Below are 14,298 nucleotides of genomic sequence, written 5' to 3' on the forward strand. Positions count from 1 at the left end.
GTTCATGTCCAATGAACTCAGCTCACCTCATGCACGTCACTGACAGCGTGGGAAAATTCTCCTGCACTCAGCGCTTCAGCGTGAGAATTCTCCCACGCTGTCAGTGACATACATGAGGTGAGGTCATGTCCAATGAACTCAGCTCACCTCATGCACGTCACTGACAGCGTGGGAAAATTCTCACGCTGAAGTGCTGAGTGCAGGAGAATTTTCCCACGCTGTCAGTGACGTACATGAAGTGAGCGGAGTTCATTGGACATGACCTCGGCTCATCTGGATGCCGTCACAGCCAGACACTGAGGAGTGGAAGTATGCCTGCGCTTCTCAGTGTCTGCGGGATGACAGGATGGATGGCAGCGTTCTGCTGCGGTCCAGCCTGTCATCTCGATGTAGCAGAGCTGAAGCTGTCGTGGGAGCCATGGAAAGGTAAGGATGAGGTTGCTTTATTATTTTACTTTTATTGCAGGAGATCGTTGGCTTCAGCTGGAATGGGCGTGGTGGTAAGTATGGTTTAATTTAGAACAATAAAGAATTGTGTGTTTATTTCAATTAAAGGACTTTTTTCTGGGTGTTGTGTTTTTTTAAATACTTTACTAGAAATTCATGGTGGTCATGTCTAATATTGGCGTGACCCCATGAATTTTGGGCTTAGGGCCAGCTGATAATGCCAAGCTGGCCTTAACCCCTTTATTACCCAGTGAGCCACCGCACCAGGGCCCTGGATGAGTTGGGTACAGCGCCAGAAGATGGCGCTTCTATGAACGCGCCATTTTCTGGGGCGGCTGCGGACTGCAATTTGCAGCGGGGGTGGCCCAGAAAGCTTGGGTCTCCCTGCGCTGCGGATTCCAGCCCCCAGCTGCCTAGTTGTATCTGGCTGGGCACAAAAATAGGGCGAAGCCCCACGCATTTTTTTTTAAAATTATTTCATGAAATTCATGGAATAATTAAGAAAAAAAGGGCTTCCCTATATTGTTGTGTCCAACCAGGTACAAATAGGCAGCTGGTGGTTGGGGGCAGCCCGTTCCTGCCTGCTGTACCTGGCTGGACACAAATATAGTGCGAAGCCCCACGTCAATTTTTTTTTAATTATTTCATGAAATAATTTTTTTAAAAAAGGGCTTCCCTATATTGTTGTGTCCAACCAGGTACAAATAGGCAGCTGGTGGTTGGGGGCAGCCCATTCCTGCCTGCTGTACCTGGCTGGACACAAATATAGGGCGAAGCCCCACGTCAATTTTTTTTAAAATAAGTCCTTTATTTTAACACTAAATGACATTTGAGGAGTTAATAAAGATGCAGTCCCTAAATTATTATTTATTTTTTAATTAATTTTTCCCAAAACTTTTGACGTGGGCTTCGCCATATTTTTGTATGCCAGCCAGGTACAGCATCCAGCTTCTATGAACGCGCCATTTTCCGGGGTGGCTGCGCACTGCAATTTTCAGCGGGGGGAGGGGGGGGGGCAGAAAGCTTGGGCCTCCCTGCGCTGCAGATTCCATCCCCCAGCTGCCTAGTTGTACCTGGCTGGACACAAAAATAGGGAGAAGCTTCACGTATTTTTTTTTTTTAATTATTTCATGAAATTCATGAAATAATTAAGAAAAAAAGGGCTTCCCTATATTGTTGTGTCCAACCAGGTACAAATAGGCAGCTGGTGGTTGGGGGCAGCCCGTTCCTGCCTGCTGTACCTGGCTGGACACAAATATAGTGCGAAGCCCCACGTCAATTTTTTTTAAATCATTTCAGGAAATTCATGAAATAATTTAAAAAAATTGATGTGGGGCTTCGCCCTATATTTGTGTCCAGTCAGGTACAGCAGGCAGGAACGGGCTGCCCCCAACCACCAGCAGCCTATTTGTACCTAGCCGGACACAACAATATAGGGAAGCCCTTTTTTTCTTAATTATTCCATGAATTTCATGAATTTAAAAAAAAAAAAACGTGGAGCTTCGCCCTATTTTTGTGTCCAGCCAGGTACAACTAGGCAGCTGGGGGCTGGAATCTGCAGCGCAGGGAGGCCCAAGCTTTCTGGGCCCCACCCGCTGCAAATTGCAGTCCGCAGCCGCCCCGGAAAATGGCGCGTTCATAGAAGCGCCATCTTCTGGCGCTGTACCCAACTCATCCAGGGCCCTGATGCGGTGGCTCACTGGGTAATAAAGGGGTTAAGGCCAGCTTGGCATTATCAGCTGGCCCTAAGCCCGAAATTCATGGGGTCACGCCAATATTAGACATGACCACCATGAATTTCTAGTAAAGTATTTAAAAAAAACACAAACACCCAGAAAAAAGTCCTTTAATTGAAATAAACACACAATTCTTTATTGTTCTAAATTAAACCATACTTACCATCACGCCCATTCCAGCTGAAGCCAACGATCTCCTGCAATAAAAGAAAAATAATAAAGCAACCTCATCCTTACCTTTCCATGGCTCCCACGACGGCTCCAGCTCTGCTACATCGAGATGACAGGCTGGACCGCAGCAGAACGCTGCCATCCAGCCTGTCATCCCGCAGACACTGAGAAGCGCAGGCATACTTCCACTCCTCAGTGTCTGGCTGTGACGGCATCCAGATGAGCCGACAATGAACTCGGCTCACCTCATGTACGTCACTGACAGCGTGGGAGAATTCTCCTGCACTCAGCGCTTCAGCGTGAGAATTTTCCCACGCTGTCAGTGACGTGCATGAGGTGAGGTCATGTCCCATGAACTCGGCGCACCTCATGCACGTCACTGACAGCGTGGGAGAATTCTCACGCTGAAGCGCTGAGTGCAGGAGAATTTTCCCACGCTGTCAGTGACGTGCATGAGGTGAGCTGAGTTCATTGGACATGACCTCGGCTCATCTGGATGACGTCACAGAAAGACACTGAGGAGCGCAAGCATGCCTGCGCTTCTCAGTGTCCGCGGGATGACAGGCTGGATGGCAGCGTTCTGCTGCGGTCCAGCCTGTCATCTCGATGTAGCAGAGCTGAAGCTGTCCTGGGAACCATGGAAAGGTAAGGATGAGGTTGCTTTATTATTTTACTTTTATTGCAGGAGATCGTTGGCTTCAGCTGGAATGGGTGTGGCGGTAAGTATGGTTTAATTTAGAACAATAAAGAATTGTGTCTTTATTTCAATTAAAGGACTTTTTTCTGGGTGTTTGTGTTTTTTTTAAATACTTTACTAGAAATTCATGGCGGTCATGTCTAATATTGGCGTGACCCCATGAATTTCGGGCTTAGGGCCAGCTGATAATGCCAAGCTGGCCTTAACCCCTTTATTACCCAGTGAGCCACCGCACCAGGGCCCTGGATGAGTTGGGTACAGCGCCAGAAGATGGCGCTTCTATGAACGCGCCATTTTCCGGGGCGGCTGCGGACTGCAATTTGCAGCGGGTGGGACCCAGAAAGCTTGGGTCTCCCTGCGCTGCAGATTCCAGCCCCCAGCTGCCTAGTTGTACCTGGCTGGACACAAAAATAGGGCGAAGCGCCACACATTTTTTTTTTAATTATTTCATGAAATTCATGGAATAATTAAGAAAAAAAGGGCTTCCCTATATTGTTGTGTCCGGCTAGGTACAAATAGGCAGCTGGTGGTTGGGGGCAGCCCGTTCCTGCCTGCTGTACCTGGCTGGACACAATTATAGGGCGAAGCCCCACATAATTTTTTTTTAATTATTTCATGAATTTCCTGAAATAATTAAAAAAAAATTGACGTGGGGCTTCACACTATATTTGTGTCCAGCCAGGTACAGCAGGCAGGAACGGGCTGCCCCCAACCACCAGCTGCCTATTTGTACCTAGCCGGACACAACAATATAGGGAAGCCCTTTTTTTCTTAATTATTCCATGAATTTCATGAAATAATTAAAAAAAAAAAAACGTGGAGCTTCTCCCTATTTTTGTGTCCAGCCAGGTACAACTAGGCAGCTGGGGGATGGAATCTGCAGCGCAGGGAGGCCCAAGCTTTTTGCCCTCCCCCCCCCCGCTGAAAATTGCAGTCCGCGGCCGCCCCGGAAAATGGCGCGTTCATAGAAGCTGGATGCTGTACCTGGCTGGCATACAAAAATATGGCGAAGCCCACGTCAAAAGTTTTGGGAAAAATTTATTAAAAAATAAATAATAATTTAGGGACTGCATCTTTATTAAGTCCTCAAATGTCATTTAGTGTTAAAATAAAGGATTTATTTAAAAAAAAAATGGCGTGGGATCCCCCATAATTTTAGTCTCTAGCGGAGGTTAAGCAGACGGCTGGGGCAGATGTTTGAAGCCTGGGAAGGGGGTAAAACCCACGGAGCTTCCCAGGCTACTAATATCAGCCCCCAGCTGAATACCTAGCCTTTACTAGCTATTAAAATGGGGGACCCCCCAAAAAAAAATGACGTGGGGTCCCCTCTATTTTAATAGCTAGCAAAGGCTAGGCAGACAGCTGGGGGCTGATATTAATAGCTCAGGAAGGGTGCCATGAATATTGGCCCCCTCCCAGGCTAGAAACACCAGCCGTCAGCCGCCCCAGAAATGGCGCATCCATAGGATGCGCCAATTCTGGCACTTAGCCTCGCTCTTCCACGCTGCCCTGGTGCGGTGGCAGGGGGTAATAGTGGTGGGGTTCATGTCAGCGCCAGCTGCCATGAAGCCCAGGTTAGTAATGATGGCCGTCTATATGACACCCCCATTACTAACCTACAAAGTGTTAAAAAGAAAAAACACACACTACACCCAGAAAAAAATAATTTATTTGAAATAAAACACCATTTTATTTAATTCTTAGTTTACTAAAAAAAAAATAGTTACCTGTCCACGTTCCTGCGCTGATCTCCCATGCACAGCTGTCACATCTGGAGATGGTGACAGCTGTGCATGGCTGCTGTAAGCTCACGCTGCCGGGAACACGTCCGCTCCCGGCAGCGGGAGCCACTGACTGAGGTCACCGGAGTGCATTCAGGCAGCGCAGCTCCGGAGACCTCCTTTACGGCAGTGCTGTACCGTGGGAATTTCTCACGATACAGCAGTGCCGTAAAGGAGCTAACCGGAGCAGCGCTGCCTGAACTCCGGTGAACCCTTACGGCCCCGTCATTCTAGCGGCGGCAGCGGTTCAGAGCGGTCACATTCTATGTGGCTGCTCTGAACTGGAGATCTTCGTGGGACACTCGTGGACTACTACGGAGGGGTAAGGATAAGGTTGTGGTTTATTATTTTATATTTTATTACAGGAGATCGATGGCTTCGGGGAATTAGGTGTCTTGGTGAGTATAGGTGTAGTTTTTTATTTTTTACTTTATTTTAGGTGGCGATCGGCGGGGACAGGTAATGTATGAACTAATTTCTTTTAGGTAACCACTGGCCACCAATGACATGTATTTAACATTTATTGGGGACACAGTAGGGCAATTTAAATAGCAGGATCAGGCTGATGGGAACTACTGCTCCCATCGAGCTGATCCTGCTGGCAGGAGTGGACGGGGGACAGACATAGGCCGATGGGAGTAGTAGTGTCACATCGGCCTATGTCTGCCCGCACACACACCCGCACACACACACCCCGCACACACACCCGCACACACACCCCGCACACACACACACCCCGCACACACTAATCATGACGGGTCCGGGAGGTGAGGCTGACCTGTGCGGCCGTGGGAAAGTTGATGTGAGTTCATGCAGTCAAGCATGAACTCACATGAACCCTCTGAGGGCACCGCGGCTACTTCAAATGAACAGCTGATCGGCATCACCTGATACCTCAGCTGTTCATTTGAAATAACCGGCGGGAAAGCGCAGCACAGAACGGGAAAGCCGGCGGTGAAGTCTTTTCACTGCCGGCTTCCCCGCCCGGGTCCTTCGCTCCTTGGTGCTGCGCTCCCCGCCCGGTCCTAATTTACGATCGGGATGGGAGGTGGCGAGGGGAGCGGAGGATCGGGGTGGGAGGCTGCGGGGAAGCAGTATGGGGCTGCGTGATTGTTTAAAAGCCGGCGGCTTTTTACCGCGCGCCGGCTTTTAAACAATCAGGAGAATTCTCCCACGCTGGGATGGCATTCTGATGACAAGCTGGATCGCAGCTGAGCGCTGCCATCCAGCTTGTCATCCTTCAGAGACACTGCAGAGCGCAGGCATTATGGGAACTTCCGATTCCGGTATTCGATATTATAAAAGTATCGGAATTAAGTATCGGAATTCCGATACAGTGAATATCGGCCGATACCCGATATTTCAGTATCGGAATGCTCAACACTAGTTATAAAGTAATTGTCCATTTGTCCATAATTAGCTTAATTGTTGAGATTCACCCATCTTTCCTTGGATCCTGGCTGGTAAATCATGTCTTTGTCCAGCACGTGTCCAGGCCTACATGTCAGATACTTCTCAGCATGAAGATTCTGTGTCTTGTGGGGTGGGCAGAGCAAGAGAGCCCCCCCCTTTCTGTACCATGGGCTTTTATAGCCGGTCGTATGGCACACCTGTTCTACATATGGTAGTGAACCAAAAATACACACACAAATAGCGCATGTCAACTAGACACAATGGCTGAGGCATAGAACTCAGATTTAAGAAAAATGATTATCGAATAATAATTATTTAACATTCCCCCCTTTTTGAGGATAAAAAGGACTGAAAAATCCTCAAAAGAAGACAGGTTTATCATTAGGATAACAATCATTTTTTTTCCTTTTCTTCTTCCTTGGCAATATTATTAAATTTCCATAATAATAATAATAATATCAATATCTGATTATTGTTATATAATGATGTGAATTCATGTTATGGTAAGCCGTGACTAATATTCATTTAATATGTATAATTATACTTCCCTATATCTAAATCGAAGCAATCGCGGGTCCAATCGTCATCGTCTGATGTCATCGGGTCGTCGTCTCGTCTTCTTCTTGGTTCTTTTATAACAGTCTTTAGATGAAAACTCCTTTGAAATAAATGACAGCGTGTAGATATTGTACAGTCCATAATTGTATTCATTATTGTGCAGTCTATAAACTGTATTCTTTATTAGAAAGATCATGTGTCAATTGATAAGAAAAAACAAAGTCCATGGATGAAATGTAGCTTTAATATCTGTGTGATGTCACCTGGACTTACGTTGGATAGTTCTGGAATCTTCCGTGTCGTCCGCACTGGTCTCGTGTCACTTTTGGAACAGATGTGACGTCTTTGGTCAGTAAAGCAAGGGTTAACTTGACACTTCCCTGCTTTATATAGCCCCATAACCAGTACTCAGTCCTTTATATACAGGACACATATGCCAGGTATTACCTGTTCACCAGCTTTCATTGAAGCGTTGCAGGTGATAGGAAACCACTGGAACGTGATGAAACTTGAACACAACACAGTTCATATAGGATCATCGTCCTCTGCCGTCCCGGTGATCAGTGGTGTGAATTGTTGTAACATACCTGGCGGCGTCCTTGCATAGTGGTCCATCTCCCACTGTGCAAGAGCGCGCACTTGATCTCCTGTCCAGAATGTCTCTCTGGCTTCCCTCCATGCTGTCTGTTTGTGTCTGTTTCTGCTGCTTAAGGGCGGCGCCCGATCACTTCCTGCTTTTTGTACCTGCTGTGGGTCACACCCCTTGTGCGTCCTCAGCCTATTGCTGTCTGTCACCTGGTATATAACCCAGCTGCGGCAATCAATCCCTGCCTGAGCATAGTGTTTCATTCAGTGTGTGCTTGCACTCTGTAGGTGCCAGGTCCCGTTCTTTGTCTCCTGCCTTGCGGTATCAGTTCCCGTGTCTGAACTGAGTCCTGTCTATGTCTCCTGCCTTGCGGTATCAGTTCCCGTGTCTTAACTGAGTCCTGTCTATGTCTCCTGCCTTGCGGTATCAGTTCCCGTGTCTGAACTGAGTCCTGTCTGTGTTCTCTTGTCTGCCTATCCTGGAGGCTGTATTTCCAGGCCTGTCTGAACACGCTCCTAGCCTGTTCCTCCCGCCTTCTAGGGGCCGATTACCTAGACCCGTTCCTGTATCTTGTCTGTCCTGTCTGAACACGCTCCTAGCCTGTTCCTCCCGCCTTCTAGGGGCCGATTACCTAGACCTGTTCCTGTATCTTGTCTGTCCTGTCTGAACACGCTCCTTGCCTGTTCGTCCCGCCTCTCTGGGGGCCGTATTCCCAGACCCGCTCCTGTATCCCGCTGCAGTGTCGGTCTCCTCTGTACACTCAGTTCCAGTCTGTACTCTTTCCTATCCTTTACCTGTTTTGCCTCTATGTCCGTTCCCTTCCTTTTTCTGCAGAGTCTGAACTCGTACCTAACTCCTGCTTGTTGTCTCTGTACTCCCGTTTGTGAGTTTTTGGTCCACTCGCTACTTCACTGCAAGTATCCTGTGGGTATCTGGCTCTGCCTTTCTCTTCCTGTCTGTTCCGTGTGAACAGAGCCCTGTCCCCTCTGCTCTGCCTTGCTTACCGCTCCGGCGGTTCTTGCCTGCTCCTACTCCTTTGTTCACCGCTCCGGCGGTTCTAGCCTGCTCTGACTCCTTTGCTCACCGCTCCGGCGGTTCTAGCCTGCTCTGACTCCTTTGCTCACCGCTCCGGCGGTTCTAGCCTGCTCTGACTCCTTTGCTCACCGCTCCGGCGGTTCTAGCCTGCTCTGACTCCTTTGCTCACCGCTCCGGCGGTTCTAGCCTGCTCTGACTCCTTTTCTCGCTGCTCCGGCAGCCTTGCTCCGCTCTGACCCTTTTGCTCGCTGCTCCGGCAGTCTCGCTCCGCTCTTATCCTTTTGCTCACTGCTCCGGCAGTCTTGCTCCACTCTTGCTCACCGCTCCAGACGGCCTCGTCCTGCTTTACTCTTGCTCAATGCTCCGGCAGTCTCGCTCAGCTCTGACCCTTTGTTCACCGCTCCTGGCGGCCTTGTCCTGCTCTACTCTTGCTCACCGCTCCAGGCGGCCTTGTCCTGCCCTGTTCTCGCTCACCTCTCTGGGAGGTCTCACTCTGCTGTGTTTGTCCGCCACATCTGTGGTTCTGTTCCTGAGTCCCAGTGTGTACTGGGTCCTATCCCGCCTGTGTTCCTACCTGCTAGTGCCTCCCTGTCTGCACTCTAGCTGTGCTTGCCTGTACCCCCCTGCCTGCATACCCGCCTGCCTGCATACCAGTCGTGCCTGCCTAAACCCACCAGTCTGTGTGCCAGCCTACCAGTCTGTTCCTGTATTCCCCTGTGTGGGTCAACAGCCGTGTCCGGGGTCTGTCCTGGAGTAGCACCTGGTCCCTCTGCTCGGTTCCTCCTTGGTGCACTGGCGTCGTATGCCGTCGTGCGACCCTGGTCGGATCGGGTGAATACCTAGTTACGCCCCTCCAGGCATTCACTCTCCGGCACGGTTCAGTGGAATCACTACAATCACACGCACACGCCGCTCAGCCCGGGCGTGTGCATTACAGCATGCTCAGGCCATGGTTCCCGTTGAGCCCCACGGCCTTCGCTCTCTGAGAAGTTTTCCAGCGAATACATGCATTAAAATAAATAAATAATTTTTTTTTTTTTCCTTAGCTGAGTTCCAGGCGAATTACGCACCGTCCAGATGGATCTATCAGCTCTCGTTCCTGCGCATCCGCCACGTTACTATGGGGATCCAAGACAGTGTAGTGCATTTGTGGAGCAATGCATGCTACACTTTAAGGCCTACCCTCTCTATTTTCCTTCCGATTGGGCTAAAGTGGCCTTTATGATTGACTACCTAGCGGGTGATGCCTTGAAATGGGTCACCCCCCTATGGGAAGCATGGGATCCTGTCGTCCTTGACCTGCAGGCCTTCCTGGTGGCCTTTCGTATGGTCTTCGAGGACCCTAACCCTGAAGCCCCTGCTGAAGCTTCACTTCCCAATATCCCGGAGCAGCCCCGACGGGTAATGTGTGTGGGTAGCGCAATAGTCCTTCAGCCCAATGAGACTACTGCCCACCCAGAATCCTCACAGGGTGACTACGCTTTCCGGAATACTTCTCCCAACCTCAAGAGGCAGTCCAGACGTGCTAGACGTAGAGGCAAGCCGTCACGCCAGGGTCTGTCCTCCCTGAGACCTCCTGACCCCAACCTTGAAGTCCCTACTGAAGCTTCATCTCCCTGTATCCCGGAGAAGCCCCAACGGGTAATGTGCGTGGGTAGTGCACTAGTTCTCCTGCCCGAAGAGACTTCTGCCCATCCAGACTCCACACAGGAGAACTTCCTGCACCCGGCATCAGATGCTTCACCCACTTTAACCGGTGTGCATGTCCAATGATGCTCCAAAGCTGTGGTTACCTCAGAGTCTGTGCACCTCTACTACCTGGTGGAGGACCCCCTGTTGCCTCCTGAATCCTCCGGGATACCACTCGATGACAAATGGAGAGAGACTTCTCTACACCCGGTACTCGATACTTTGTCCGCTTCGTCCTGTGAGCATGACAATGGGTACCCCAAAGTGGTAGTTACCCCCGAGTCTCTACACCCCTCCGACCAGGCGGAGGACCTCCAGTTGTCTCCTGAACCCTTCGGGGTGCTACCTGGTAGCGAAAGGACAGAGACTCTCCTATACTCTGTACCTGATACCTCGCTCGCTTCGTCCAGTGAGTCCAACCTAGTGTACTCCGAAGCAGAGGTTACTCCCGAGTCTCTACACCCCTCCGACCAGGCGGAGGACCTCCAGTTGTCTCCAGAACCCTTCGGGGTGCTACCTGGTAGCGAAAGGACAGACTCTCCTATACTCTGTACCTGATACCTCGCTCGCTTCGTCCACTGAGTCCAACCTAGTGTACTCCGAAGCAGTGGTTAACCATGAGTCTCTACACCCCTCTGACCAGGCGGAGGACCTCCAGTTGTCTCCAGAACCCTTCGGGGTGCCACCTGGTGGTGAATGGACAGAGACTTTCCTATATCCTGGATCTGATACCTCGCTTGCTTCGTCCAGTGAGTCCGACCTAGTGTACTCTGAAGCAGAGGTTACCGGTGAGTCTCTACACCCCTCTGACCAGGCGGAGGACCGCCAGTTGTCTCCAGAACCCTTCGGGGTGCCACCTGGTGGTGAATGGACAGAGACTTTCCTATACTCGGTACCCGATACCTCGCCTGCTTCGTCCAGTGAGTCCGACCTAGTGTTCTCTGAAGCAGATGTTTTCTCTGAGCCTCTGCACTCTTCTGACCCGGCGGAGGACCTCCAGTTGTTTCCTGAATCCTCCGGGGTACCACCAGATAACAAAGAGACAGTGACTTTTCCTCATTATGTACCTGATAACCCGTCTATTTCTTCCTGTGAGCTTGACAAGATGTACCTTGAAGCAGAGATTACCCCCAAGTCTCTGTCCCCCTCCAACCCGGTGGAGGACTTCCAGTTGTCTCCTGTACTCTCTGGGGTGCCACCTGAAAATATGTGGAGAGAGACTTCCTTGTGTGCTGTTCCTGGTACTCCACCCGTTTCGTCTGTTGCTAAGGGTGGCTGGATGGGAGGTAGCATCCTAGCTACCCAGAGGAGACCAGTTTTTCCGGTGGACAGTGGAAGTGATCTCTTCGAAGTGAAGAATTGGCCCTCGAATTCCCTGCGGAAGATTCTGGCAGGCCTGAAGAAGAGGGGGCGTAAGGGGGGGGGTACTGTAACATACCTGGCGGCGTCCTTGCATAGTGGTCCATCTCCCACTGTGCAAGAGCGCGCACTTGATCTCCTGTCCAGAATGTCTCTCTGGCTTCCCTCCATGCTGTCTGTTTGTGTCTGTTTCTGCTGCTTAAGGGCGGCACCCGATCACTTCCTGCTTTTTGTACCTGCTGTGGGTCACACCCCTTGTGCGTCCTCAGCCTATTGCTGTCTGTCACCTGGTATATAACCCAGCTGCGGCAATCAATCCCTGCCTGAGCATAGTGTTTCATTCAGTGTGTGCTTGCACTCTGTAGGTGCCAGGTCCCGTTCTTTGTCTCCTGCCTTGCGGTATCAGTTCCCGTGTCTGAACTGAGTCCTGTCTATGTCTCCTGCCTTGCGGTATCAGTTCCCGTGTCTGAACTGAGTCCTGTCTATGTCTCCTGCCTTGCGGTATCAGTTCCCGTGTCTGAACTGAGTCCTGTCTGTGTTCTCTTGTCTGCCTATCCTGGAGGCTGTATTTCCAGGCCTGTCTGAACACGCTCCTAGCCTGTTCCTCCCGCCTTCTAGGGGCCGATTACCTAGACCCGTTCCTGTATCTTGTCTGTCCTGTCTGAACACGCTCCTAGCCTGTTCCTCCCGCCTTCTAGGGGCCGATTACCTAGACCTGTTCCTGTATCTTGTCTGTCCTGTCTGAACACGCTCCTTGCCTGTTCGTCCCGCCTCTCTGGGGGCCGTATTCCCAGACCCGCTCCTGTATCCCGCTGCAGTGTCGGTCTCCTCTGTACACTCAGTTCCAGTCTGTACTCTTTCCTATCCTTTACCTGTTTTGCCTCTATGTCCGTTCCCTTCCTTTTTCTGCAGAGTCTGAACTCGTACCTAACTCCTGCTTGTTGTCTCTGTACTCCCGTTTGTGAGTTTTTGGTCCACTCGCTACTTCACTGCAAGTATCCTGTGGGTATCTGGCTCTGCCTTTCTCTTCCTGTCTGTTCCGTGTGAACAGAGCCCTGTCCCCTCTGCTCTGCCTTGCTTACCGCTCCGGCGGTTCTTGCCTGCTCCTACTCCTTTGTTCACCGCTCCGGCGGTTCTAGCCTGCTCTGACTCCTTTGCTCACCGCTCCGGCGGTTCTAGCCTGCTCTGACTCCTTTGCTCACCGCTCCGGCGGTTCTAGCCTGCTCTGACTCCTTTGCTCACCGCTCCGGCGGTTCTAGCCTGCTCTGACTCCTTTTCTCGCTGCTCCGGCAGCCTTGCTCCGCTCTGACCCTTTTGCTCGCTGCTTCGGCAGTCTCGCTCCGCTCTTATCCTTTTGCTCACTGCTCCGGCAGTCTTGCTCCACTCTTGCTCACCGCTCCAGACGGCCTCGTCCTGCTTTACTCTTGCTCAATGCTCCGGCAGTCTCGCTCAGCTCTGACCCTTTGTTCACCGCTCCAGGCGGCCTTGTCCTGCCCTGTTCTCGCTCACCTCTCTGGGAGGTCTCACTCTGCTGTGTTTGTCCGCCACATCTGTGGTTCTGTTCCTGAGTCCCAGTGTGTACTGGGTCCTATCCCGCCTGTGTTCCTACCTGCTAGTGCCTCCCTGTCTGCACTCTAGCTGTGCTTGCCTGTACCCCCCTGCCTGCATACCCGCCTGCCTGCATACCAGTCGTGCCTGCCTATACCCACCAGTCTGTGTGCCAGCCTACCAGTCTGTTCCTGTATTCCCCTGTGTGGGTCAACAGCCGTGTCCGGGGTCTGTCCTGGAGTAGCACCTGGTCCCTCTGCTCGGTTCCTCCTTGGTGCACTGGCGTCGTATGCCGTCGTGCGACCCTGGTCGGATCGGGTGAATACCTAGTTACGCCCCTCCAGGCATTCACTCTCCGGCACGGTCCAGTGGAATCACTACAATCACACGCACACGCCGCTCATCCCGGGCGTGTGCATTACAATTGTATTGTATGTAATGGACACAGTCTATTATAACACTCAGCATTCACACCTGTTACCTTCTGAGACTTCCGGATATCAGTTGCTTCTTCTTGTAACTTTTGAGAGTCTCTTTGATTTATAAATATGAAAAGTCTTTATTAAGATAGAATTCATAATTGCGATGTCTTGATTGATGTCTTCATTCCCTAATCTGGTACCAAATCTGGCAGTTTTTCCTAACCTATAATATCACAGCGTACCATAGCAATCAATAATATCCATCTAATTATTATCAAAATATTAAAATAAATTATGTTTGGAATAATAAACAATAATAGATAATAATTCATTATTAATCAAGTTCTCCATATGATAGAACATTTTTATGTCATAGGGGTAATTACCTTTTCCAACCCATAGGTGTCAGTGTGTTTTGAAACAAGTGTTTATATCTTTATTAAACCAATAATACCAAAGAATGTATACTGCTGAACTAAAATGAATAAATATATGAATGTATGAAGGAATGAATGAATGAATGAATTGTTGTGTTTACTCAGAAAATGTAAACATTTTTCTTATATTAATTCAAATCATCATTATATTTGATGAAGCAATATTCTTGTACTTGACATTACCCCATTAAATATTAATGTGTTTTCTCAATTGAAATCTTGAACTGAATTAAAATCAAAAATTGAGAATTAAAAATGAAAAATGGAAAAATAAGAAAATAAGTAAGAATACAATTTTAAAAATGAAAAATAAAATTAAGAGTAAAAATAAGAATAAAAATAAAAATAAGGCCTTTAAATTGTAATGACAAATGCAGAGTAATTATATTCTCCATAAAAAATACCCTTATATCTCCATT

Source organism: Phyllobates terribilis, unplaced genomic scaffold (assembly GCF_046119375.1).
Source record: "Phyllobates terribilis strain yellow unplaced genomic scaffold, ASM4611937v1 Scaffold_66__1_contigs__length_7565176, whole genome shotgun sequence".
NCBI lineage: Eukaryota > Metazoa > Chordata > Amphibia > Anura > Dendrobatidae > Phyllobates > Phyllobates terribilis.